The sequence below is a fragment of the Somniosus microcephalus genome, chromosome 6 (assembly GCF_052327205.1).
Source record: "Somniosus microcephalus isolate GS21.2 chromosome 6, FLI_Smic_1.0, whole genome shotgun sequence".
NCBI lineage: Eukaryota > Metazoa > Chordata > Chondrichthyes > Squaliformes > Somniosidae > Somniosus > Somniosus microcephalus.
In genome coordinates, this window is record NC_140992.1 from 249,279,476 (window position 1) to 249,303,729 (window position 24,254).

At 42.3% G+C, this 24,254-nt stretch overlaps 1 long non-coding RNA gene across 1 annotated transcript in view; it reads left to right on the top strand.

The window, feature by feature from the left end:
- The first annotated feature begins 3,114 nt into the window (after positions 1-3,114).
- The window catches only part of LOC147116640 (uncharacterized), a 29,789-nt gene continuing 8,649 nt past the window's right edge, over positions 3,115-24,254 (top strand). The window contains exon 1 of the long non-coding RNA XR_015078847.1: positions 3,115-3,828. This is a non-coding gene — a long non-coding RNA (uncharacterized LOC147116640). The remainder of the gene's footprint in view (positions 3,829-24,254) is intronic.

A 24,254-nucleotide genomic window follows, 5' to 3' on the forward strand; every position in this document is an offset into this window, starting at 1 on the left:
TTAGCCCCTTCCTAAGCACCAGCTTTTATGATAAAAACTTGATTTTCATCTGAGGCTCCGGAACTATTTAAGCCTTCACTTTCTGGGTCATGGAGTAAATTACCTTCTTTTATAGGTGTTAATAGAGAATTGCTGCCCATCCGTGGACCAGGATCAATTGTCTCACATCCTGAATTCATGTTTTCTACACGAGGAACTGCAGTACCAGAGCAAGGCAGCACTCACTACCGTCTCCTGCCTTAGTTCAGGTCACCCCCCCTCCCCTGGATGCTACCGGGCCATGAATTGATCCCGAGAGTACCGGATTCTCTTAAATGGTTAGCCCTTTCCACTCCACGCTGCGACAGAAAGGAGCTGATCCACTCTCGTTTAGTGGGAAGATTATGGAATTTGCATTCCATAATGATAAGCCTGCTAGCCACTAGGAGAAAAAAACCCAGCATCACGATCTTCACCTCTTAAGAAACGGTTACTGAGGCACTACCCACAGAATTTACAATTTGGGACTTAAAGGCATAGACGTCCTGGAATGAATTCCTGAATGTTATCTCATTCCAAAAATATTTCCTGTTGGAAAAATCCCACAAATTATGCAGCAGTGAAGCCTTTTCCCTCCCCATCACAACCATTTTTAACAAATGCCGAAAGTTTGGAAGTTAATTTTGTACAACGCTTGGGATCAGAACAGTTTGTTTTCAGTTGTACAAAGGCTGGAAACTGGCAGCTGCCAGAGTGGATGGCCACAAAATATATGAATGTCCTTACAGGCACAAAAATAACAATATGGCCCAGCACACATGCAGGACATCATAGGATAGATTCGTGCTCCTGGTGTAGAACCTTCGCACTCCAAGAGTGCATATCAGGAATTTGGAAGGAGAGGTCAGCAGGGCCCACGGAAGTTTACGTCCATTTAGTTAATGGACAGTAAATCCTGTGGAGCGTGATAACCTCCAACCCTGAATATGCGATACGCACTCTTGGCAGGTGGAACAACACTGGGACTGTGAATTTGTAAACTCCACCTTCATATTCTTAAAGGGACAGCCCACCTGAATCCAAATCATTTAATCTGGGTCATAAATCTGCAGTTCTGAATATACCAAACTTCAAACTGGTTGCTGATGGATGGGACATTGAAGGAGGAGAGGCTCAGCCCTATTTGAAAGTTTCAAAGCCATCTCCAAAAGCTCAGCTAAAATCCAACTGCACTTGTTGTCAGGGTAAATTTATGCTACAGCATACACTGAAACCCCGGTTTTAACTTGGGACGGGAGTTGGGCGGGATGAGGCCCCAGGGTCTCATTGGCATAGATTCAGTCAGTCTCTCACTTGTAACCGGTGGGAAGTGGCAGCTCGCCAGTGGGCGGAAGCACAATGTCAGGCGGCAGGAGGGCACTGTTACGTCCGTGTATAAGAAGACACAGACTGCGGAGAACGGTACAACAGGTGTTTACTCAACGTGGCTCACACTGCAACTGATCTGTACAGATTACTACTCAGTGTTATATACAGGTGTGGTCACTGCCGGTACTGCAGTATACATGAACTGTAAAACATAGTTCCCCCCTTAAAGGTATATACATTACAGGCACCGCCGGGGTTAGTCAAGGGAAGGAGCTTTGGACAAGTTTGCGATTGGGGAGGAGTGGGGGAAGAGGGGAAGCCCGGAGGAGCAGAGTAGCAGTCCAGCTCCTCCTGGTCCCACAAAGAAAGTCAAAGGAACTAAAACGACTTACCTTCTTGGGTCTCTTCTGGTCCCGACTCCTAAACTGGCCAACGACTTCTCCACGCAGGCCTGTGGTTAAAATAGCAGTCGAGCCCCAATGACATCATCGGAGCCTAATCTGCAGATTTCCAGCAGGTTTTCCTCCCGCCTGTTCAGTAGAGCAGGCTAAAGAGCAGGAACCTGCAGGAAGGGAGCGTGACCTTGGCAGGTAAATCCCATGAGCGCTTATTACTGCGGGCAGGATGAAAATCCCTCTTGCATCTATTGAAAATGAAACTTTTACAGCACATTTTTCCATTCCGTTCTGAATTTCAAGTTTGCAAGCTTTTAGGTGATGATATCGTCAGTGAGTGATGGCAGAACAGTGTCACTCATCACACAATTATACATGCTGGTGCTATCACACTTGCTGTTGTGTCCTAAAGGACCTTTACAGTTCGCTCTTGCTATTTTATGTTTTAAGCGATGGAAACAAGGGAAGGAGAAACAACAGATTTAGTTCAATGTTAATTATTGACTTATTTCAGGGGTTCTTGGGATGTATCAAAACTACAGCTAACACAAACCTTTCCCACATTGAAGTGATCGTGGCACCTCAGTTGAATGGTCAGTTCTTGCTGGTGCTGCTGAAGGGACTTTTATCTGGAAGTCAGCCACTCGATCTCACAGAAGGAGAAATGAACATTGTTGGGCTCCCTTAGCTCCTCTACTGGCCTAACACTGAAGTCTATGGGCTGGAGAAGGATGTATTTTGGCCAGTGGAAGAGAAAATTCTAACAATTATGCAAGTTCAGTTACGATGAGTTAGTGAATGAATAAATGATTTTTTTAAAGTTTTTGCAAATTACATTTTAAATAATGACGTATTCAAATGGTCTCTCTCATCGCAGTGTGATATGCGCTTATTCAAGTCTGCTTGAAAGGACTTTCCTATTCAAGCTTATCCCAGTGAGGTACAAAGGGTAATATCCTCAAGCCTCAACGTTTTGACCCCGATAAGGCAAGGCAGTGGATAATGTTACGTGAGAAATGTGCAGGTGTATTAATGGCAAGATTTGTAGTAGAGACCAAGATTAAATCAATTTTGCTTCACCCAGGAAGTTTCAGAAAACTCAAACAGCCAAGAATTGCAAAGCACTGAACAGCAAAACTCTGAAAATAATAGTAACAATTTCAAGAGGGCTGGGGTGACAGAATTCCCAGATTAAGCATATCAGTTGGCCACTTAGTGTCACAAAACTGTCTAATCTAGAATTGTGTCTATTCTGTGGAAACCATTCACCAATGCGGTTAGGAATAGTTAGATCCAAGGTAGAATAGCCATCAGAAAACATATGAAAATGGCCCTGTGAGAAATACCATATCAATCTCTTAACACTTTTACTTTCAATGCTTTCTCTCTTCTGTCCTATTTGCCACAGGGTCGACACCTTCAGATCTCAGACAAAAGATCAGCATCTCACCAGATGGGAAATCATGAATATGAACTTACAGCTTAAAGTTCAGTAACAAAGTCCTTTGGAGTTACAATATCATGTTGCAATAGTGTTCTGCAGACAGTAAAGCACTGTAGCAGAATTTGATGCTCTTCTCAGAGTCTACTGAAAGCTGGATGTCCAGTTAACTGACTGGGCAGAGCCGCTCCCGATACAGATTGGCCGCTCCAGGTTCAAGAACTATACTGATTGAACAATACTGATCGACTGTGGGGCTATGGACCTCATAACCTGGATATTGTAACCTGGAACAATGAAGCAGATAACATTGGGTGAAATTCCTGAAAAATATGCATAAATGCACAAGAAACACCAACTGAGATTGACTTTCAGCAATAGGTTCTTCCCGAGAATAGTGGTCAATGAATTTGTTCAGTCACTCCATGTTAAAAGGTCTTTCTTTCGCTTTAAGCATCAGACTTAGCACATAGTGGGCTTCCTGCTGGTCTCTTCTGAACATCAATACTGAACACATGTCAGCCTGCTGATGAATCTGATAACGAGAAAACTCTTGACGTTAGGACAACTTGAATTTCCTTTTCTAATGAAGACATTTATTTCTCGTCACAAAAGGAAAGTGAAGAGGAAGCAATACTGGAATTGGTGAGCAATACATAGAATTCTAAACATAAGAACATAAGAAATAGGAGCAGGGGTAGGCCATTCGGCCCCTCGAGCCTGCTCCGCCATTCAATAAGAATGTACTAGGGAGAGTGTTTGCTAGTGCTGTTGGGCGGGGTTTAAACTAAAATGGCAGGGGTTGGGAACCTGTGCAGGGAGACAGAGGAAAGGGAAGCAAGGATAGAAGCAAAAGACAGGGAGGAGAAAAGCAAAAGTTGCAGTCAGAGAAATCAAGGGTTTAAATCAAACATGGCCACAGTAAATAATAATTCTAAAAGGTCTAAGAGTGTTAAAAAAACAAGCCTGAAGGCACTGTGTATTAATGCGAGGAGCATTTGTAATAAGGTGGATGAATTAGCTGCGCAAATAGATGTAAACGGATATGATATAATTGGGATTATGGAGACATGGCTCCAGGGTGACCAAGGCTGGGAATTCAACATCCAGGGGTATTCAATATTCAGGAAAGACAGGCAAAAAGGAAAAGGAGGTGGGGTAGCATTGCTGGTTAAAGAGGAAATTAACACAATAGTAAGGAAGGATATTAGCTCTGATGATGTGGAATCTCTATGGGTAGAGCTGAGAAATACCAGGGCAGAAAATGTTAGTGGAAGTTGTATACAGACCCCCAAACAGTAATGCTGAGGTTGGGGATAGCATTAAATGGGAAAATTAGAGACATGTACAATAAGGGCACAGCAGTTATCATGGGTGACTTTAATCTACATATAGATTGGGCTAACCAAATTAGTAACAATACTGTGGAGGAGGAACTCCTGGGAGTATATATGGGACGGTTTCCTGGACCAATATGTCGAGGAACCAACTAGAGATCAGGCCATCTTAGACTGGGTATTTTGTAATGAGAAAGGATTAATTAGCAATTTTGTTGTGCGAGACCCCTTGGGGCGGAGCGATCATAATATGATTGAATTCTTCATTAAGATGGAGAGTGAAGTAGTTGATTCAGAGACTAGGGTCCTGAATTTAAATAAAGGAAACTATGATGGTATGAGGCACGAGTTGGCTAGGATGGATTGGGGTACGTTACTTAAAGGGTTGACGATGGATAGGCAATGGCAACCATTTAAAGATCGCATGGATGAACTACAGAATTTGTTCATCCCTGTTTGGCTTAAAAATAAAACAACAAAGGTTAATCAACCGTGGCTAAGAAGGGAAATTAGGGATAGCATAAGATCAAAGGAGAGGACATATAAATTGGTCAGAAAAAGCAGCAAACCTGAGGATTGGGAGCAGTTTAGGATTCAGCAAAGGAAGACAAAGGGATTAATTAAGAGGGGGGAAATAGAATATGAGAGTAAGCTTTCAGGGAACATAAAAACTGATTGTAAAAGCTTCTATAGATATGTGAAGAGAAAAAGATTGGTGAAGTCAAGCATAGGTCCCTTGCAGTCAGAATCAGGGGAATTTATAATGGGGAACAAAGAAATGGCAGACCAATTAAATACATATTTTGGTTCTGTCTTCACAAAGGAGGACACAAATAACCTCCCAGAGATGTCGGGGAATATAGGGTCTGATGAAAGGGAGGAACTGAAAGAAATCAGTATTTGTAGGGAAATGGTGTTAGGGAAATTGATGGGATTGAAGGCCGATAAATCCTCAGGGCCTGATAATCTACATCCTAGGGTACTTAAGGAAGTGGCCCTAGAAATAGTAAATGCATTGCTGGTCATCTTCCAAAATTCTATAGACTCTGGAACAGTTCCCATGGATTGGAGGGTAGCTAATGTAATCCCACTATTCAAAAAATTTGGTAGAGAGAAAACGGGGAATTACAGACCGGTAAGCCTGACATCAGTAGTGGGGAAAATGCTAGAGTCCATTATAAAAGATGTAATAGCAGAGCACGTGGAAAACAGTGACAGGATCGGACAAAGTCAACATGGATTTACAAAAGGTAAATCGTGCTTGGCTAATCTACTGGAATTTTTTGAGGATGTAACTGGCAGAATAGATAAGGGAGAACCAGTGGATGTGGTATATTTGGTCTTTCAGAAGGCTTTCGATAAGGTCCCGCATAAGAGATTAGTGTGTAAAGTTAAAGCACATGGGATTGGGGGTAAGGTACTGACTGGGATAGAGAACTGGTTGGCAGACAGGAAGCAAAGAGTTGAAATAAACGGGTCTTTTTCCGAGTGGCAGGCAGTGACTAGTGGGGTACCACAGGGATCGGTGCTATGACCCCAGCTATTCACAATATATATTAATGATCTAGACGAGGGAAATAGATGTAATATCTCCCAGTTTGCAAATGACACAAAGCTGGGTGGGCATGTGTGCTGTGAGGAGGATGCTGAGAAACTCCAGCATGATTTGGACAGGTTGGGTGATTGGGCAGATGCATGGCAGATGCAGTATAATGTGGGTAAATGCGGGGTTATCCACTTCGGTGGCAAAAACAGGAAGGCAGATTATTATCTGAATGGCAATAGATTGGGAGAAGGGGAAGTGCAATGAGACCTGGGTGTCCTTGTGCACCAGTCGCTGAAGGTAAGCATGCAGGTGCAGCAGGTGGTTAAGAAGACAAATGGTATGTTGGCCTTCATAGCGAGAGGATTCGAGTACAGGAGCAAGGATTTCTTGCTGCAGTTGTACAGGGCCTTGGTGAGACCACACCTTGAGGATTGTGTGCAGTTTTGGTCGCCTTATCTGAGGAAGGATGTTCTTGCCATGGAGGGAGTGCAGCGAAGATTCACCAGACTGATACCTAGGATGGCAGGAATGACGGATGAGGAGAGATTGGGTCGATTAGGCTTATATTCGCTGGAGTTTAGAAGAATGTGAGGGGATCTCATTGAAACTTATAAAATTCTAACAGGACTAGACAGACTAGATGCAGGAAGGATTTTCCTGATGGCGGGGGAGTCCAGAACCAGGGGTCACAGTCTAAAGATAAGGGGTAAGCTATTTAGGAAAGAGATGAGGAGGAATTTCTTCACCCAGAGAGTGGTGAACCTGTGGAATTCTCTACCACAAAAGTTGAGGCCAATTCATTAAATATATTCAAGAAGGAGTTAGATATATTTCTTAAGGCTAAAGGGATCAAGGGATATGGGGAGAAAGCAGGGACAGGGTACTGAATTTGGATGATCAGCCATGATCTCATTGAATGGCGGAGCAGGCTCGAGGGGCCGAATGGCCTACTGCTGCTCCTATCTTCTATGTTTCTTCTATCATGGCTGATCTTCTACCTCAACTCCATTATCCCCATATCTCTTGATTCCCCATTAACTAATCCAAAGTTTGAAATGGAAAAAAATTGTTATGCCATGTGCATAAGCAATTGAAAATTCTTTCTTGGTTTTCAATAAATGATGTTGCAATGATAGTGTCAATAGTCCCGACAAACTGAAGCAGAGACCTTTAATATTGAGGGAAAATGGTGTTGGAAGTCTGAATGCTGTTTGATATTTTAAGCTATGTGAATAAAGAGGATAGACAACACAACGTATATAGATAATTAACATACCTCCTCATCTTTAGGGTATCTTAATATTTGGGGTCAACCAATGATGTCTAATCCATCTCTCATGGTGGTCAAGCATAAAAATGTTAAAAGTACATAATATCAAAGCAATTGTTCAGAGGGAGAACTATTCAGAGTCCTTGGAGAGTGTGGACTATTCCAAAAGATGTTTCTGGAGAGTGAAGCATTTTCATTGTATTCTTTTGGAGTATGGAACATCTGGTTAGAACAACCCACAAGAACCATAGCTAGAAGTGGCTGCACTAAGAGACAACGGGCTGGACTTTACCAACCTCGGTTGGTCCATGGCGGGCGACGTTGGTGGCGGGTCCCTGCCTCGCTGCTGGCACCAGTCCGCTGTCCAAAACGATTTTCCCCTGATTGGGCTTGTTAAGCCCGTCCAGCGCATTTGCCGGCTAATTGAAGGAAGTGGGTCTGATGACCAGCCAGTTACCTTAAAGGGACCATGTGCAAATTAATTTTGACATTTGTGCTGTCAGTGTTCTACAGCATTGAGTGCTGCAAACACTGAGAAGCAATGCACAGAGGTGCATGGCTGCACCCAGGCTCTCCCATGACTCCCTCCATATGCTTATGGAAGGAGTCACAGCACACAGGGAGGTTCTCTTTCCTTCCAATGGGCAGAAGAGACTTCCCCAGGAGATCAACGCAGCCTGATTGCACAGGAGGACACAAGCAGGGATGTCGTCAGGAGGACCAGGCTGCAGTGATGCAAACCTTTCAATGATCTCAGTAGATCACGAAATGTTACTGCAAAGCCACACTCAACCTTATCCTGCGGTGGCACTCATCACATCCCCATCACTCTGCCTTCCCTACCATACTCCTGCACATCCTTACTTACACCAACTTACCTTGCACCTCCACCCATCCCTCTCTATGTACATTACCACTTCCCCATCGCACTAGCCACCGCTCACACTCACCCTCATCCTAGTCCAATCATACCAACTAACAACACACAAGGATAGGCACTTGGGTGTTTTAGACAATATTCATGTCAAGTTTCTGTTAATGTGCTGTCAAACATTGTTCTTGGACAGATTTGTGTGCACCTTTCGAAGTGGCTTAGTGAGTTGGTGACTGGTGAGACATAACGGTACCCCCACAATAGTGATGAGCACGAAAGGAATGGCTTGGGCATTGTAGGGATGTTTTATGGTGTTGGTGTGGGATGGTGCCAACCTGGTGCATCATGCAGGGTCAAATGAAGTAAATGTGGCCATGATGAGGCCGTCCCCAGTGTCCCAGGCAGCAATGTGGTCGGGTGCTGATGCCCTGTATCCTGTCCTGTGCAGCATCAGTTGATTGTGGAGAAAGTTGGTGTTGTTGTTGGTGCTGCTGGTGTGCCTGGTGCTGCTGGTGTTGGGGCTGATCATGGTGGGATTCTGAGGACCAAGGTGAAATAGTTTCAAGGGCACTGATGCTGATGTAATAGATGGTAGGTGAACTTGAGAAGACAGATGGTGAGAGAGGTTGTTCCATTGAGGTGACACTGGATAGAGAGTTTGTTCCAAACACTTGCAACTTGCATAAAGCTCAATCTGTCTTCCAAATGCAGTAAGCTTGGAAAGTGAACAGCTGTGAAATGGGAGCTTTTATAGCACATTTGCAGCTTTCAAGTAATGAGATGATTCCATGGCCATTCAACTTCCGCCCTGCTTACCTGACGTGATCCCCGAGCAGCGTGGACCCCTGGGTGACCTAGTAAACTCTGAAGGTGAGCTGAAAATAATTCTTAATGCTGCGTTAACAAGATCATAATGACCTGAATCGCCTCCCCCGCCACTGCATGTCGGGTCTGCTCAACAATGACAGACCTGACATTTGGTAAAGGTGCGTGGCGGCGGGTTGACAGAGGGGTCCCGACCCGTTGTAAAAAAAAACACTTTCCCATCTGACCCACCACCGATTGTGCCCACTAACCCCCTGAAAAATTACCCCCAAAGAATATTTGGCACGGGTCTAAACCAGAGAACTATGAAGGCTGCTGATGAATGAGTCATTCTTCTAGGCATCATGGGTTTCTTTTTCTGGTTTTGTGCCTCGCCCAGATTATTTCATGGTTGCTTGGGGCGGCGGGGGGTCGGGGGCGAGGGGGGTGGGAGTGTCTAATCACGATGCTACAGGCATCATGAATGTGGGGCAGGCTTGATGGACCAGCTGGTCTTTTCCTGGCTGCCATTTTCGTATGTTCGGATGACTTCTGGCACCACAGGGCTAAAGTGGGGGGAGGGATACCGTGGGGCAGAGGGATAAAGAGTCTCCAAATAGCCCCTTGATGGAAACTAATGATCTTGATTGGAATTAAATAGAAAGTAATCATAATCAAGCCAAGGAGAGGAACAGGTAGTGGTTGTGATACCAATATGGTAGAGTAATAAAACAAGAGCAAAAGGAGTCCTCCGTTGCCAGGTACTTCTCGGTGGGGAGATGACAGGGGCAGGGCGTCTGAAAGAAAATAGCAGCTGTGTCAGATGTGCCTATCTCCTGCAGTAGCTGTTACTTTACACAGGATTACATCGAGTTTGCAGCACAGAAACTGGTGTTTATGCTCCACACGAGCCTCCGCCCACCCTATCAGCATACCCTTCTATTCCTTTCTCCCTCGTGTACTTATCTAGCTTCCCCTTAAATCGCCAACCTGAACACACCACCCAACTGTCAATTGTAAATTAATGATGGTCTCAATAATGGGAAATGAAAGCCCTAATTGGGTAGCTCAGATCAGTGGCGTTCTCTCAGGAATCAGTCTTGGGGCACTGATATTTATTAATGATCTTAATGAAGATATTGTTAGCAAAGTGTTCAGATTTGCAAATGATTTTATGTTTTGTGGGAAAGCAAGATAATTTGAGAGGGATATTCGGTGAAGAGATCTGAGGACATGAAGCAACTTGGTAAATGAATAACAAATAGCATGTAATATTGAAAAATGCGAGATACATTGTATTAAGCTAAAGGAAATAGCAAACAACATTACACCATGAAGACTATACTGTTAAATGAAATACAGCAAAGAAAAGATTTATATATCCTTATTGATATGGTAACAATTGCCAAGGCCATCGCTGTGCACAGCAGTCCAAAGGAGCTACAGTGATATTTTATGGGGCACTGGTGAGACCATATTTGAAGATCTTGTCTAGTTTTGGGAACTGGGTTCGCAAAAAAGAGACAGGCAAGAGAGAGGGATCAAAGAAGGGCTACACGGATGGTACAATGTCTTAAATCAGTGAACTGTGAGAAGAGGCTACGGCAGTTAAATCTGTTCTCACTGGAGAAGATGGAATCAGTGGGGTGGATGTGGTGAAGCTTTTTATGTTGAACCAGGAAATGAGAGCTCGAGGATATTATTATTCACTAAGGAAACTGCAAGCTAAATGTAATTGCAACCTGGCATGGTTAAAGAAGATGCAACGAAAGCTTTCAAAAGAAAAAGTAATTCCTAATTCAGGGGGCATATATATATATATAGGGACATAAGTCTGTTGCAGAGGCAGGAGAAACATGAAAAAGTTGTTTGGGGAGGTGAGGGGTGGTGGGGGGTGGGGGGGAGATGGAATTGAGCAAGCTAGATGGGTTAAATTGGCAATTCTCAATCCTACCATTTTATAATGTGTATTCAGTACAATATTATTTCCCAATATTGTGCCTGGTAATTTTATCAACTTTTGTTACCCACCTTGTATTATTTTTAATTTAATGAGGACAATGTTCACCTTAAAATCATTTTTAATTAACTCATTAAAAAGAGCTGGAAATAATATTAATAATGATGAATGGGCTATTTAGCTCCCTCTAATTCTTATAAGTAGAGCTATATTTTTACCAAATTAAAGTGGAAAAAACACCTAAACTGAACTCGGAGTGGAGGAAACCTGATACTTGATTTCCTCTATTCCCAGTTAAATGTGATTTTAGAATTCTGTCTGCATTTGGTATTTTAAAAATGGTCAGGTTTGCTTTTCAAACTTGACTGCATTTCAAATTAGATCAGGAAGTGGGATGGAGCTTAAATGGCAGAATCATTTTACAGTTTCTATGGGGATAATGGTGATGTGTGAAAAGAAAAGCAAAAAGGGCTTTGTCCAAATTAATTCTTTATGTAACAGATAAAGCTTTGCTAGTTTAATTTGACTATTAATACCCTTGCCACTTCCTCCTTCGTTAATAATACTCTACAAAACCCATTTTGTTGATCAGTATTTCTTTCCGAAATATTTTCTACAGTTAAAATAGGTTCATGTATTCCCTCTTTGTTTGCTTATCTTTTATATTCACAGGCAGTTATTAATGAGATGCCTTTCAGTTGTGTGGCTTGTTTATCAGTATAGCTAATTAATTTTGGTACTTTAATACAGCTGTTGGAGGGCTATTAAGTTCAGAACGTTACAAGTAAAGAGGGAATCCAATTTACACCTACAAAGAAGTGGCAGCCTGAAATTACACAGAGTCGAAGCACTAAATGGACACAAAAGCCCCATTCATATAAATCAAAATGGAGTCACTCCACATGACTTCAGTTTGTTTCACTTAACACAAGGTCTGCATTTTTCCACATTCGCAGAGCAATAGAAAAGTATTGGCCCATGCAGGTACTTTGGACAGATGCCAGTGGGGTGACCACATCACCACACTAGCATTCCTCTGCTGCTCGGAACCGCTTAACGTGCATCAAAGAGGGACTGTGGAGTGATTCAAGGCCAATTTTACGTATCGTTTACATTGAATTCATCTTGATAATCTTCACTCTGGCGAAAAGCTGGGTTGCTTGCTAACTTTTCATACCAGAGCTGAAATCACTCCAGATAACTTTTGAAAAGTGTCATAAACTGGAACATGATAATAAAAAAGGATTATGGAAGGACAACAAGCCTGCAGATTAGGACTCCTGAAACTGTAAACCTCTCAATGCAAATTCAAATTCAATGACGGCACCACAATAAAACAATGTTTACAATTAAACTAAAAATTGTTATCAGACAACTGCAGTTATTTTTTTTTGAAGTTGGTGGCCCAAAGGTAAGTTTTGATTGATTTTTGTGGGACCAGAAGCAATGTTCCCGCTCAGCTGCGCTGTCGCGCGGCAGTCTGGAGGTCCCGCATAGGCCGTTCATGGCTTTTTAATGCAAGAAACCGCGCATGCGCGAAAATTTGAATGGGCCGCGCAGCCCGTTAAAGGGACCGTGCACCAAAAAAAAATGAGAGGGAACATTGGCCAGGAGGCTCCTCCAGGTTGCACAGAAATAACCTAGGCCCCTGCTAATGGGCCCCTTGACCTTTCGTTTTCTGGGCCGGGTTGAACTCTGGGCTGCCCGATATTGCAGTGTTGGTGGGCTGCCCTGGGGCACTCGTTTTACACTCGCAGCCTTGTGGGGGGTATCACAATGAGCCGGGCTTTCTGTAGGCACTGTTGTGTGGCCAGCTGGCATGCTTCGCCAGTCACTGCCCGATGATTAAAATTTAGCCCGTCTATTTTTTAAAGTTAAGAAAAATAGTATGAGATATAAGTAGTAAGCATATAAAAATGCATGGGTTAATCAAGGGTAGTCATTATGGATTTGTTAAAAGCCAAGTCATCTTTGACAAATTTAAGAGAGAGTTTTGAAGAAATGAGAGGGAATGCAGAAGATGTAGTGTATATGGATTTTCAGAAGGTATTCAATAAAGTGTCTTACAAGAGGCTTAATAGAAAAATTCAGGTGTGCGGAATTAGAGGCAATGTAGCAGCATGGATAGAAAGTTGGTTGACAAACAGGAGACAAAGAGGTAGGATAAATGAGTCTTGACCCGGGTTTGACCCGAAACGTTGACTCTATTTTCTCTCCATGGATGTTGCCTGGCCTGCTGAGTTTTTCCAGCATTTTCTGTTGTTATTTCGGATTTCCAGCATCTGCAGGATTTTGCTATCGTACTAGGATAAATGAGTGTTGCTTGAAACTGGTGCACCTCACTTTTGTTCTCAGTACTTATAGGTGATTTGAACTTGGGTTAGGGAACACAATCTCAAAATTTACTGACAACACTAAAGCAGGAATTTTGGCAGCAGCAAGGAAGACTGTAAAAACTTCTGGAAGACTCAGGTTAGTGGATTGGGCAGACAGGTGGCAGACGCAATTTAAAGCAGATTAGTGTGAGGTAATATATCTTTGGAGGGAAGCAAGAAATGGGAAGATACACTTAAGTGGAAAACACTGAAGGTGTTGGTGAACAGAGAGACCTAGGGGTACAAATACACCTTCACTTAAAGTGTGAGTGCAGGTAGGTAAAGCTGTCAAAAAATCAAATAACATTTTGGGTTTTATAAATGGGGCATAGAGTGCAAGGGTAAAGAAGTAATGATATATTTATAGAAACATTGGTTAGGCTACATTGAGACTACGGTGTGTAGTTATGAAGAGTTTTGATAGAGTGAATATGGAAAGATCATTTCCTCTGGTTGGTGAGTCAGTGACAAAGTGTCATCAATTTTAAATTATCACAAAGAGAGTGAGGAAGAGAGGGTCAGAGAAATTACTTTACACAGAGGATTGTTGGAGCATGGAAGGTTTTGCCACAGGGAGTGGTTGAGGCAGAGATCGTTGCTCAGGGAAAATTGGTAAATACTTGAAGCAGAGAAAGGCACAGGGCTATGGGGAGAAAACAGGGCAACGGGATTAGTTTTGGATTGCTTTAGTGCAGAGCTGGCACAGACACAATGAGTCAAATGGCTTCCTTCTGTGCTGTACACTTCGATGATTCTTATATCAGTTAAATGGTAAACAAAAGTAACATTGAAGATGCTTTCGAACCACGTAAATATACTTGTGCAATCCAATTTTCTCCATATACTCTGAGGAAAGGGTTTCATCAAATATCACCTTCCACATCATTTATCTTTACGTACCCTAACTTCTTTAAACATGCAATACATTTAAATCAATTCATTAAGAGAATATGACTTCAAAGCTGAAGAATTTAACTGCCTATTTAACAAGTCTGTAAAAAAAACTGGATTTTAAAAATTGTTAACAAAACAGACACATCAATTAACTTTGAATATACTATATTCTTTTGAATAATACATGGAACATAGTGGATCTTATTTCAATAATTCTAACTCCACCTAGCAGAATGAAACATTGTCTCCTGAAGTCACTTACATGATACCCCGCACCCTATCACCATAACAAGTTTATAGCTAATTTACAAATGTGACCACTAGTGTTTCTGTTTAACTTGAGAAGCTTTATAGGTTCACAAGGGTCCTTTGGCTCAGTTTACAACAACACCAAAGACATACTTACTATGGATGAACTAATTATTACACTGGCTAAGCAATAATATTGTTTGTTACACCCTTGGGCTAGAACCCTGTGACGTGACTGGCTAAAATAACATCAGTTAAATGGCATAAAACAGCTTCACCTGCTAGCTTGCTTCAAGCTGGCAATATCTTACGTAGCATCAAACGGCAATGCAGCACATGGTTGTTGCCATCTGACACCACCCATCTAGAGCTCTGTTAATATGGAATGTTATATTTGGAGGTGAATCTGGAGTTGATTTAGCTCTGAAGAGAAAAAAAACTTTGTGAAAAAAAGTACTAACGTTTGAACCCTGCAGTAAATTTTCACCTTGATTAACAACCTTTTGCTAAGACAGGCTTTCCCCTTTGAGGCCCAGCATGGTTTGTGACGGTTAGTCTCAAGTGTATATATCTATATACCCTGGATAAATAGCAAATAAATAAACAACCAAACAAACTATGAATGAGAGGAGTGATGAAAATTGAACCTAGGAATGTATCAATCTCTATTTGACAAGCTGAGCAGGTTTGTTTTTTCTAAATGTTGATATTTTTTAATCAAAGGTTTATTGTAACATTTAGGTTTTCTCAAAAAATGAAATTCTGACACTAAAACACAAATGATATGGAACATAATTATTAAAATCCACCCTAAAACTAAAAACACCATCAATGACAACAGTTTGTCTTTAGAATTTTCCCTTCTAGTTGTTCTAGGTTATAATTAGAAATAGTTACCTTATTGCACTCAGACTAGCCAGATGGACTGCAATGGTCTTTTCCGGTTCGGTACATTCCTATGTTATTAGAAACCTTTTGCATAAACCCTCTTAACTTTCTTTTCCTGGTATTTGTCCACTTGTTCACAGATCTGCGTGCCAGTGTCTATTTCCCCTCCAGCACATTCTTATCTCTTTTTTGATTTTTTTCCTTTACTGCTTTATTCCTTTATACAGATATTCTCTTTTGCCTAATCAACAAGGCATAGGTCCACAAGACAGGTCCTTTCCGGCTCAATAAACCTTGAACTATCTTGTCACATACAGATCTTGAGGGCTGATTCAACTTTGATGCAGGACCTTGGGACCTTGGAGGTTTCAGACGTATGCGCCAAGCCAAAAAAAACCTGGCTGCTGGGTGATTCAAAGGCTAGACCTTGGACAAAGCTGTCCAAATGAAGCCAATGTTCCAGACTGCCTAAGATCCCTAGTGTGCTGTCCTTGATTTCATCAGAACCCTACCATAATTAATTTAGGTCAGTCCGTCCATTAGCATAATCCCTAAAATCTTACATTATTTTAGCTTCAAAAAAGATAGAAGTTTTTTCATAACTGTCTTGTGCTCAAGCCTCACTCCAGGGACTTGGGCACATAATCTCGGCTGACACCAGTGCAGTGCTGCTGCACTGTTGGAGCTACCTGTCTTTCAAATGAAATGTTAAACCGAGGATCATCTGCCCTCTCAGGTGAGTGTACAAGATCCCATGGCGCTATTCAAAGAAGAACAGAGGAATTTTCCTGGTGTCCTGGCCAATGCTCATCCCTCAACCAACATCACCAAAAAAAAAACAATTTATCTGGCCGGTAAACTCATTGCTCTTTATGCACATGTTGGCAGTCATAGTTGCCTGCATAACAACAGTGACTACACTTCAGAAGTAATTCTTTGACTGTGAATGTGAAAGTTAGAAAAGAAGGAAAGAACAATCTTGCATTTGTACAGCACCTTTCATGACATCAGGACGTTCCAAAGCATGTCACAGCCAATGAAGCAGTTTAGAAGTGTAGTCACTGTTGTAATGTAGGAGAACGCAGCAGCCAATTTGCGCACAGCAAGGTCGCACAATCAGCAATGCGATAAATGAAAGTTCTTTCTTTACTAGGACCTCACCAAACCATTCTGTAACGATATAATACTGTAATTCATTTATTCATGTTCCATCTTATTTTAAGGAGAGAGACTGGGGTAGTTTCCGCTTCGAGCGCAATCGGCAATCCGGGCGCAAATTGCATTCAGAATTGCGCTAGTTTTCTAAATTGAATTTTTTGCTCAAGTTTCAGCTCAAGTACATTTGCATATTGTTAAACGGAAAATCTTCCATGAACCAACGCAAGCAGGCAGCGTTTCCTTACGTAATTGTGTTTTATTTCTTGCATTTAAAAATATTCCTTGATGTACTTAAGAGTGGTAGTAACCTGGTGCAGTTTTATTAATACAGCTGAATCGGTTTTTCACAAAAATAAGCATTTTTAATAGGAGTGTCAAGTCTACCACCTGTGAGTAACCTGATTTTAAATAACTGAAAGTGACTTTAAAAACCATTTACTAGTTTCATTGGTGTCCAGTAGTCAGTTTCTTAGTAAATTAAATATTTAATACCTAAAAGCTTTTAAAAAGGTGTCCTTGCGCCTCAAAAAGATTAATTTTAAGAGCCTCCTTGAAGGCCCGCAAGTGGGCGCAATTAGCAGAAACTCGCCATGGGGGCGCGCCCAGTTTTGTGGGCGGGGCCGGCTTCCAGCACGATTTTTTTTAAACCGGCGCAAAAGATCACGGAATCTCGATTTGCGCTAAACGAAATTTGGGCTTGAAATTCCACAATCTTTTGCGCTGGTTTGGCTGTTTTTGGGCGAGTTGTGCTGAAGAAACCAGCTCAAACTTGCGGAGACACCAGGCCACTTTATTTTAAATAGTGTGCTGCACATATTGCAGTAACTTTACAGAATGTCATTCCGAAGCATGTTAAGGCTGGAGTTAGACTGCATTTCGTGCAAATCCAATGTGAGAGAACTTGGGAGGGGGAGGAGATTTGAATAAATGGGGTATAAAAACATTTGGCTTTACTTTCTTTTTAGGGAAATATACAGACTTATACAGCCATTTTCCACTAATGTGCACTCAAATCCACTTTGCATTATTGCTGAAGTGACAGTATAATTGTACCCTAAGTGATGGGAGAGATGTCTGTGTTCTACAGATGTCAATCTAATTCAGTATTAAAAGGGTTAACTTTCTCTTGCATAGACACATGTTTAGGTTTGGACAAAATGCCTCCAGGATGGCATTAACCTCTATTTAGGTTTTGCACTGCGCTATTTTCATTTTATTGCAATCAATAAAACATTACAGCTGTGTGACATTCTCTGAGCAAAGAACACATGAAAGAAATGCTGTTCAGCAAAAGACTGAGAGAAATATTTTTTTTAAATGTTGTCAAACAACACGCAAAAGTGAGCCTCTGAAATAACTTCAAATCAGCTGGAACTCAGGCATGCGCTGAAAGCTTTTCAGTAGACACAAGTCCCTAAAGAAGTAAATGTTGTAGGTAAGAGAACTTACAAGGTTGAACCTAATAAATCAGACTGGGTTGCGCCATCTGTAGACAGCAGACCGTATCCCAGAGATACATATGCTCTCCGTAGTTCATCAAAGCCTTGCAGAAGTCTCTTTTTAGTTAGTTTTAGCAACCTAGAAAAGTGGTTGGCACCTACATAGTAATTTACGAGAGTCATTGACCATGACAAAGTGTATTTTTATTATAAAGGTAAACAGAACCCCTCAGCAGTAAGAAAGGCCCTGGCTAATACGCACGCAAATATATTTTATTCTTGTAAAAACACTTTTGTGCAGACTTCCTATCACCAATGAAAAGATTTGATTTGGTATTATTATTTCATTTGGCTTCTGTCCAGAGAGGAGAGGATAGATTTAAAACTGTAGTCTCCAGATAGTATGTAGCCAAAACTAACACAGTATTGGTGGACTGATGACCTAGCAGGGTTGCCTGCTGTCTTGTGCCCTGGAGGTGTTATGATTCAATAATTTTATTCATTTAAAGGACTTAGAGAGGGTCATTAAGAACAAAGGTGGAATCTCATGTAAAATGAGTTTGCGGTAGCTCAAGGGGAAGAAATTCCTTTCACCACAGGACTAGGCGCTACTGGTAGGCTCTAGAGCTACATTGAAACCTTTATGAACAGTGGAAAAGCAAATATTGCTCATTGTAATTGAGCTGCTTCCTTCTTAGCCTGAGAAAGCGAAAAGGGGAGGCCGAGTTGCTAGTGGCCACATCCAAATTTAAGATGCTTGTTTAAAGATAATTACAGAATTGTCTAGATAAATAAAAAAGCAATTAGCAATAATAATTTTCAACCTTTTGCCTCAATTCATGGACCCAATGACTGAACATCTTGCACTCCTGTCTAAGTCCTGCTGTTCTGTTTCTGTTGCCGCTGAACTTAACGCATGTGCTTGCATTCCTTCAGTCATGTCCCTAATGCAGAAATGAGCAACATACCAATTGACTCCTAATATGTCTTCAGTGGGTGGCTGAAGAACCGAGTGGCATAAAAATTCTAGGTTTCGTTGTGTTCACTTTTATGTCTAGGCACTGACTGCCCTGAAGGTCTTTGTGCAGAAGCTGGAACAGTCAGTCATCTTTGTTGAGTCAGACCCTCATGAAGTACTTCCTCAGTGCGGTCAAGGTAATCTGTGTTTTGGTCTCCATGGTCTAACCCTAAGGCAATTAGTTGGCACAGTACTATTCTCCTTGCTCCCTGACCATCATCATCACCAACTGCTCCACCACGCCCACAGAACATCCAGTGTCCAAGCTCTACAGCAGCAAAGTCCTCAGTAACAGAATCTAACAGTTGCCCACTCTGTTCTTTTCCAATCTGAATGCTTACACTCAAACGACCTTCAAGAATGGAAAGTTCTTTCTATATTACCCCATGGAATCCACACGGTTTCAATTTAACAAAACCATCAACAAGCACTTAACAAGGACTCAACTAGTTTCTCAGTCGTTCCATACACTTTTATTTTTGATTACCTGCAGTTTACAAGTGGGAGGAATACAGGGAGCAGTGGAACAGATTTTAGGATATATGAATTAGCCCTGAACTCATCACCAGATAATGATCAACTAAACTTAAAACATTTACTGCTGGAGAAAAATGTGTCAATATATAAATTTAATAGATTAAAAGTACAAAAATATTGTTGTTTAAAATATTATGCAGAACATGTGAAGTACATCTTAGCAATTATTAAATATTCTAATGGCATTGTATTAATGGACACAAATGATCTATTTGTCTGTCCAGAAATCATTTATCTTTCATTGTTCAGTTGCCGTTATATTGATGTTAGCTCAAAAAAAGGCCATGTCTTTGTATTGAGTTAAATGAGGCCATCTCTGTCAGAGGTCAAGATTGCACTGGGGCATTGTCACTCTTAAGGTTACTTTGGTGAATTTTTATGATGGCACTGCCCACAAATGTGCAGCACATTGGGGTATAAAAACCATTTGACATTATCTTATTTTCTTGTAAATTTTAATTTCAGGACATAACTTGAAGTACTGCCTCTTACCCAATTAATAAAGCAATAATTCTACTCACTAAAGCAGTTGGGGTGGCTTCTTACTGGGATGTGTGCATTATCTGTGATCACAGATTCATGATTCAATAATCTCCTCGGTACGTTATTATAGTGGTCATGTTAATGGACTAGTAGTACGGGGAACTTGAGTTCAAATTCCACCATAGCAGATTGAGAATTTGAATCCTGTCTTTTTAAAAAGCGAGTCATAAAAACCCAACTGGCTCACTAATATGTTTTAGGGAAAGAAACCTGCTGCCCTTACCTAGTCTGGCCTATATGTGACTCCATTCCACACCAACATGGTTGACTCTTAACTGCCCTCTGAAGTGGCCTAGCAAGACACTCGGTTGTATTAAACTGCATTCAAGAAGAAGGCGCACTACCAAGTAAAGATTGGCAATGATTGCCATCCTTGCCAGCGATGCCTACATCTCGAGAATGAATGTTAAAAAAGCTAAAAAATTGCTTTTAAGACTGGGCAGTGCACTTGGTTAATGATAGCATCCTCAGTGCTGGGATTTGACTGTGAATCCAGCCAGACTAATGGGATTAAAGTCTCTTCTCTCTATTAAGATACTTTATGATGTGTGTTTGGACATCCCCAACTCTGCTGGAAGCGAGTGAAAACATTTCCAGCCAAATCTCACATAGAAAGGCAATAAGAATGGTTGGTGTAGGAACTAGAAAAATTCACACAGTAGGAAGTGCTCCTCTAAGTGTGGGTACAGTCTGAATGAAGACCAGCTCTGCATGTGGCCCTTGTTTTACCTAGCCTGGGACAGCTTGGTGCAGAGTAGAAAAGCATTCCAGAGGTTATACCCAGTGACTCTATTTAATCATACATTGGATTCCTCATGTTGTGAATTATTGGCCTGTCCCCATGTCCTCAAATTATGCAGGAAAGTCCTTAGCTGTCAACTCGTGCCAATATTTAGAATTTTTTCTGAAACGGTTTGATTATGTTTAACATCCTTATAAGAGCAACTGAAACATCATGGCCTATAAATTCGGTGACACCCCGCCAGCACGTTTGCGCCGGAAATTTAGCGCCCGCCGCCGAGCCAGTTGTGCCCGCCCCAAATTCACTTTCAGCGCCCCAAAGCGGAAGCGGGCATTGGTACAGGGTGTGCCCGCCCCGCTTGGGGCGCTGAAAGTGAATTTCAGCGCTGCCGGTCCCGCTGCGCCACCCGATGCGGAGCGGCAGGCTGCTGTACTGCAGGCCTCCCCCTTCTCTTAAGGGGGAGGTGCCTGCAACGGCCGGAGCCCCGTTGAAAGTGCCGGCAAAAGAGCCCGGCACAACGGCGAAGTGCCGGGCTCCACGGAAACCAGCCGGCAATGCCGCAGGGGAGGGGGTGGAGGAGGCCGGGGAAGGAGGTGCGGGCAGGCGGCCGCCGAAAAAGCGGCCGGCCGCACCTCCGCTTTAAATAGCGCCTCTAAGGCTGCAGCACGGCCAGGTTTTCAAAACGTTGTTAGCAGCCGCCAGGGAAGAGGCGGCCGCTACTGAAGATGGGGATCAGCGTGGTTTCGGGCGGTACCGGGGCGCTGCGCACACCGATGACGTCATCGGTGCCGGCGCAGCGCTACCGGCTTACGCCGATTTAAAGGCCCACCTAATTTCAGCAGCGACGCAACTTCCGGCGCAACCTACTCTTGCGCCCCTAAATGGGCGCAAACCCAAGGGAATTTCTAGGCCCATGTGCCTTATGGATAGCAATCTGACCAAGAACGGTCCTCAGGAGCACTTGGCACAGATTCTATCGATCCAACATAATGGATACAGAGTGTCACATTCAGCAGTGGAAGAGAAAGGGAGAGAAAAAATGAGAATGAAAAAAAACCCGCCAGAAATGTAAATGTTTAAAGTAAAAGGGATTCTACACTAATTACTGATTGGACTGTAAATTAGGACGTATTGGCACAAAGGATATTTAGTTCAATATGAGTTTGCCAGCATTTTCACACAAAATTAATTTTGTTGAAAAACATTCAGGGTAAATATAGCAAATTTAATATGGTAAATTTAAATGTGTGAATACATTTGACAGTAAATATTTCCCAATTTACATTCCTTACCATGCATCACGTCTATGGATTTTATTTCTGAATAAGGCCTTACTTCAAAAATATTCCTATCTACAGACATCTGCTGTGGAGCCTGAATGTTGAAAACTAGAAAAAGAAAACACATCCAGAGTGGTCTATGATAGGTCTCTAGAGAGACCAATCCCAAAACCAATACTGTGGGGTAGACAGGCTCGAAGGGAATCCTACTGGCTGACCCCACTCCTGTGCAGCACTGCGCCGCTGAAATGAAACGAAAGGAGGAAAGAAAGAATTCATATTTATGTAGTAGCTTCACATGTCTCTCAGAAATGTCCCCAAATGCTTCACCTACAATTATTTACCTTGCAGTGCAGTTATTCATGTTCTGTAGGAAAGGCGATGAACAGCAGACAGAGCTCCACAGGCAATCATAAAAAAATGATTTTGTTTTAAAAGCTAGATCAAAAGAAAAGAAAGAACTTGTCTTAGTGCCTTGCATGACCTCCGGACACCCCAAACCGCTTTACTGCCAATATGTGCACAGGCACAGCAAGTTCTCAGCAATGAGATTAGTGACCAGATAATCTGGGTTTTTTTTTGAGTAATGTTGGTTGAGGGATAAATATTGGCCAGGACACCAGGAGAGCTCCCCAACTCTCCTTCAAATAGCACCATGGGATCTTTTATGTCTGCTTCAGCAGGCAGATGGGACCTTGGTTTAATGTCTCATCCAGAAGAAGGCACCTCCAAAAGTGTAGCACTCTCTCAGTATAGCTCTGAACTATCACCCCAGATTATGTGCTTAAGTGTCTGGAGTGGGGCTTGAATCCACAGCCTTAATGACTCATAGGTGAGATTGCTACCATTGAGTCATAAGAACATAAGAACATAAGAAATAGGAGCAGGAGTAGGCCAATCGGCCCCTCGAGCCTGCTCCGCCATTCAATAAGATCATGGCTGATCTGATCCTAACCGCCAATCTACTATCACAGAACCATCTCCTGAATCTAACAGAATTAGACACACGAAATAGGAGCAGGATCAGGCTACACGGCCCCTGGGCCCGCTCCGCTACCCACAGGGCCATGACTGATCCGAACCTAGACTCATGTCCAAATTCCTGCCCGCTCCCCGTAACCCTTAATTCCCTTTACTTCTAGGAAACTGTCTATTTCTGTTTTAAATTTATGTAATGATGTAGCTTCTACAGCTTTTTGGGGCAGCATATTCCATGGACCTACCACCCTCTGAGTGAAGTAGTTCCTCCTCATCTCAGTTTTGAAAGAGCAGCCCCTTATTCTAAGACTATGCCCCCTTGTTCTAGTTTCACCCATCATCGGGAACATCCTCCCCGTATCCACCTGATCCAGCCCCTTCACAATCTTATATGTTTCAATAAGATCGCCTCTCATTCTTCTGAACTCCAATGAGTAGAGTCCCAATCTACTCAACCTCTCCTCATATGTCCATCCCCTCATCCCCGGGATTAACCGAGTGAACCTTCTTTGTACTGACTCGAGAGCAAGTATGTCCTTTCTTAAGTATGGACACCAAAACTGTACGCAGTATTTCAGGTGCGGTCTCACCAATACCTTGTACAACTGAAGCAATACCTCCCTATTTTTATATTCTATCCCCCTAGCAATGAAAGCCAACATTCCATTGACCTTCTTAATCACTTGCTGCACCTGCATACTAACCTTTTGAGTTTCGTGCACCAGGACCCCCAGATCCCTTTGTACTTCAGTACTTTCCAGTTTCTTGCCATTAAGATAATAACTTGCTCTACGATTTTTCCTGCCAAAGTGCATAACCTCACACTTTCCAGTATTGTATTCCATCTGCCAAATCTCTGCCCACTTACTTAGCTTGTCTATGTCCCCTTGCAGGTTTTTTATGTCCTCCTCGCTCACTACTTTCCCCCCCATCTTAGTATCATCTGCAAACTTTGATATGTTACACTCGGTCCCCTCCTCCAAATCGTTAATCTAGATTGTAAAGAGTTGGGGACCCAGCACTGACCCCTGCGGAACACCACTAGTTACTGATTGCCAGTCTGAGAATGAACCATTTATCCCAACTCTCTGCCTTCTGTTAGATAGCCAATCCTCTATCCATGCCAGAATATTACCCCCAATCCTGTGATTTTTTATCTTAAGCAATAATCTTTTGTGT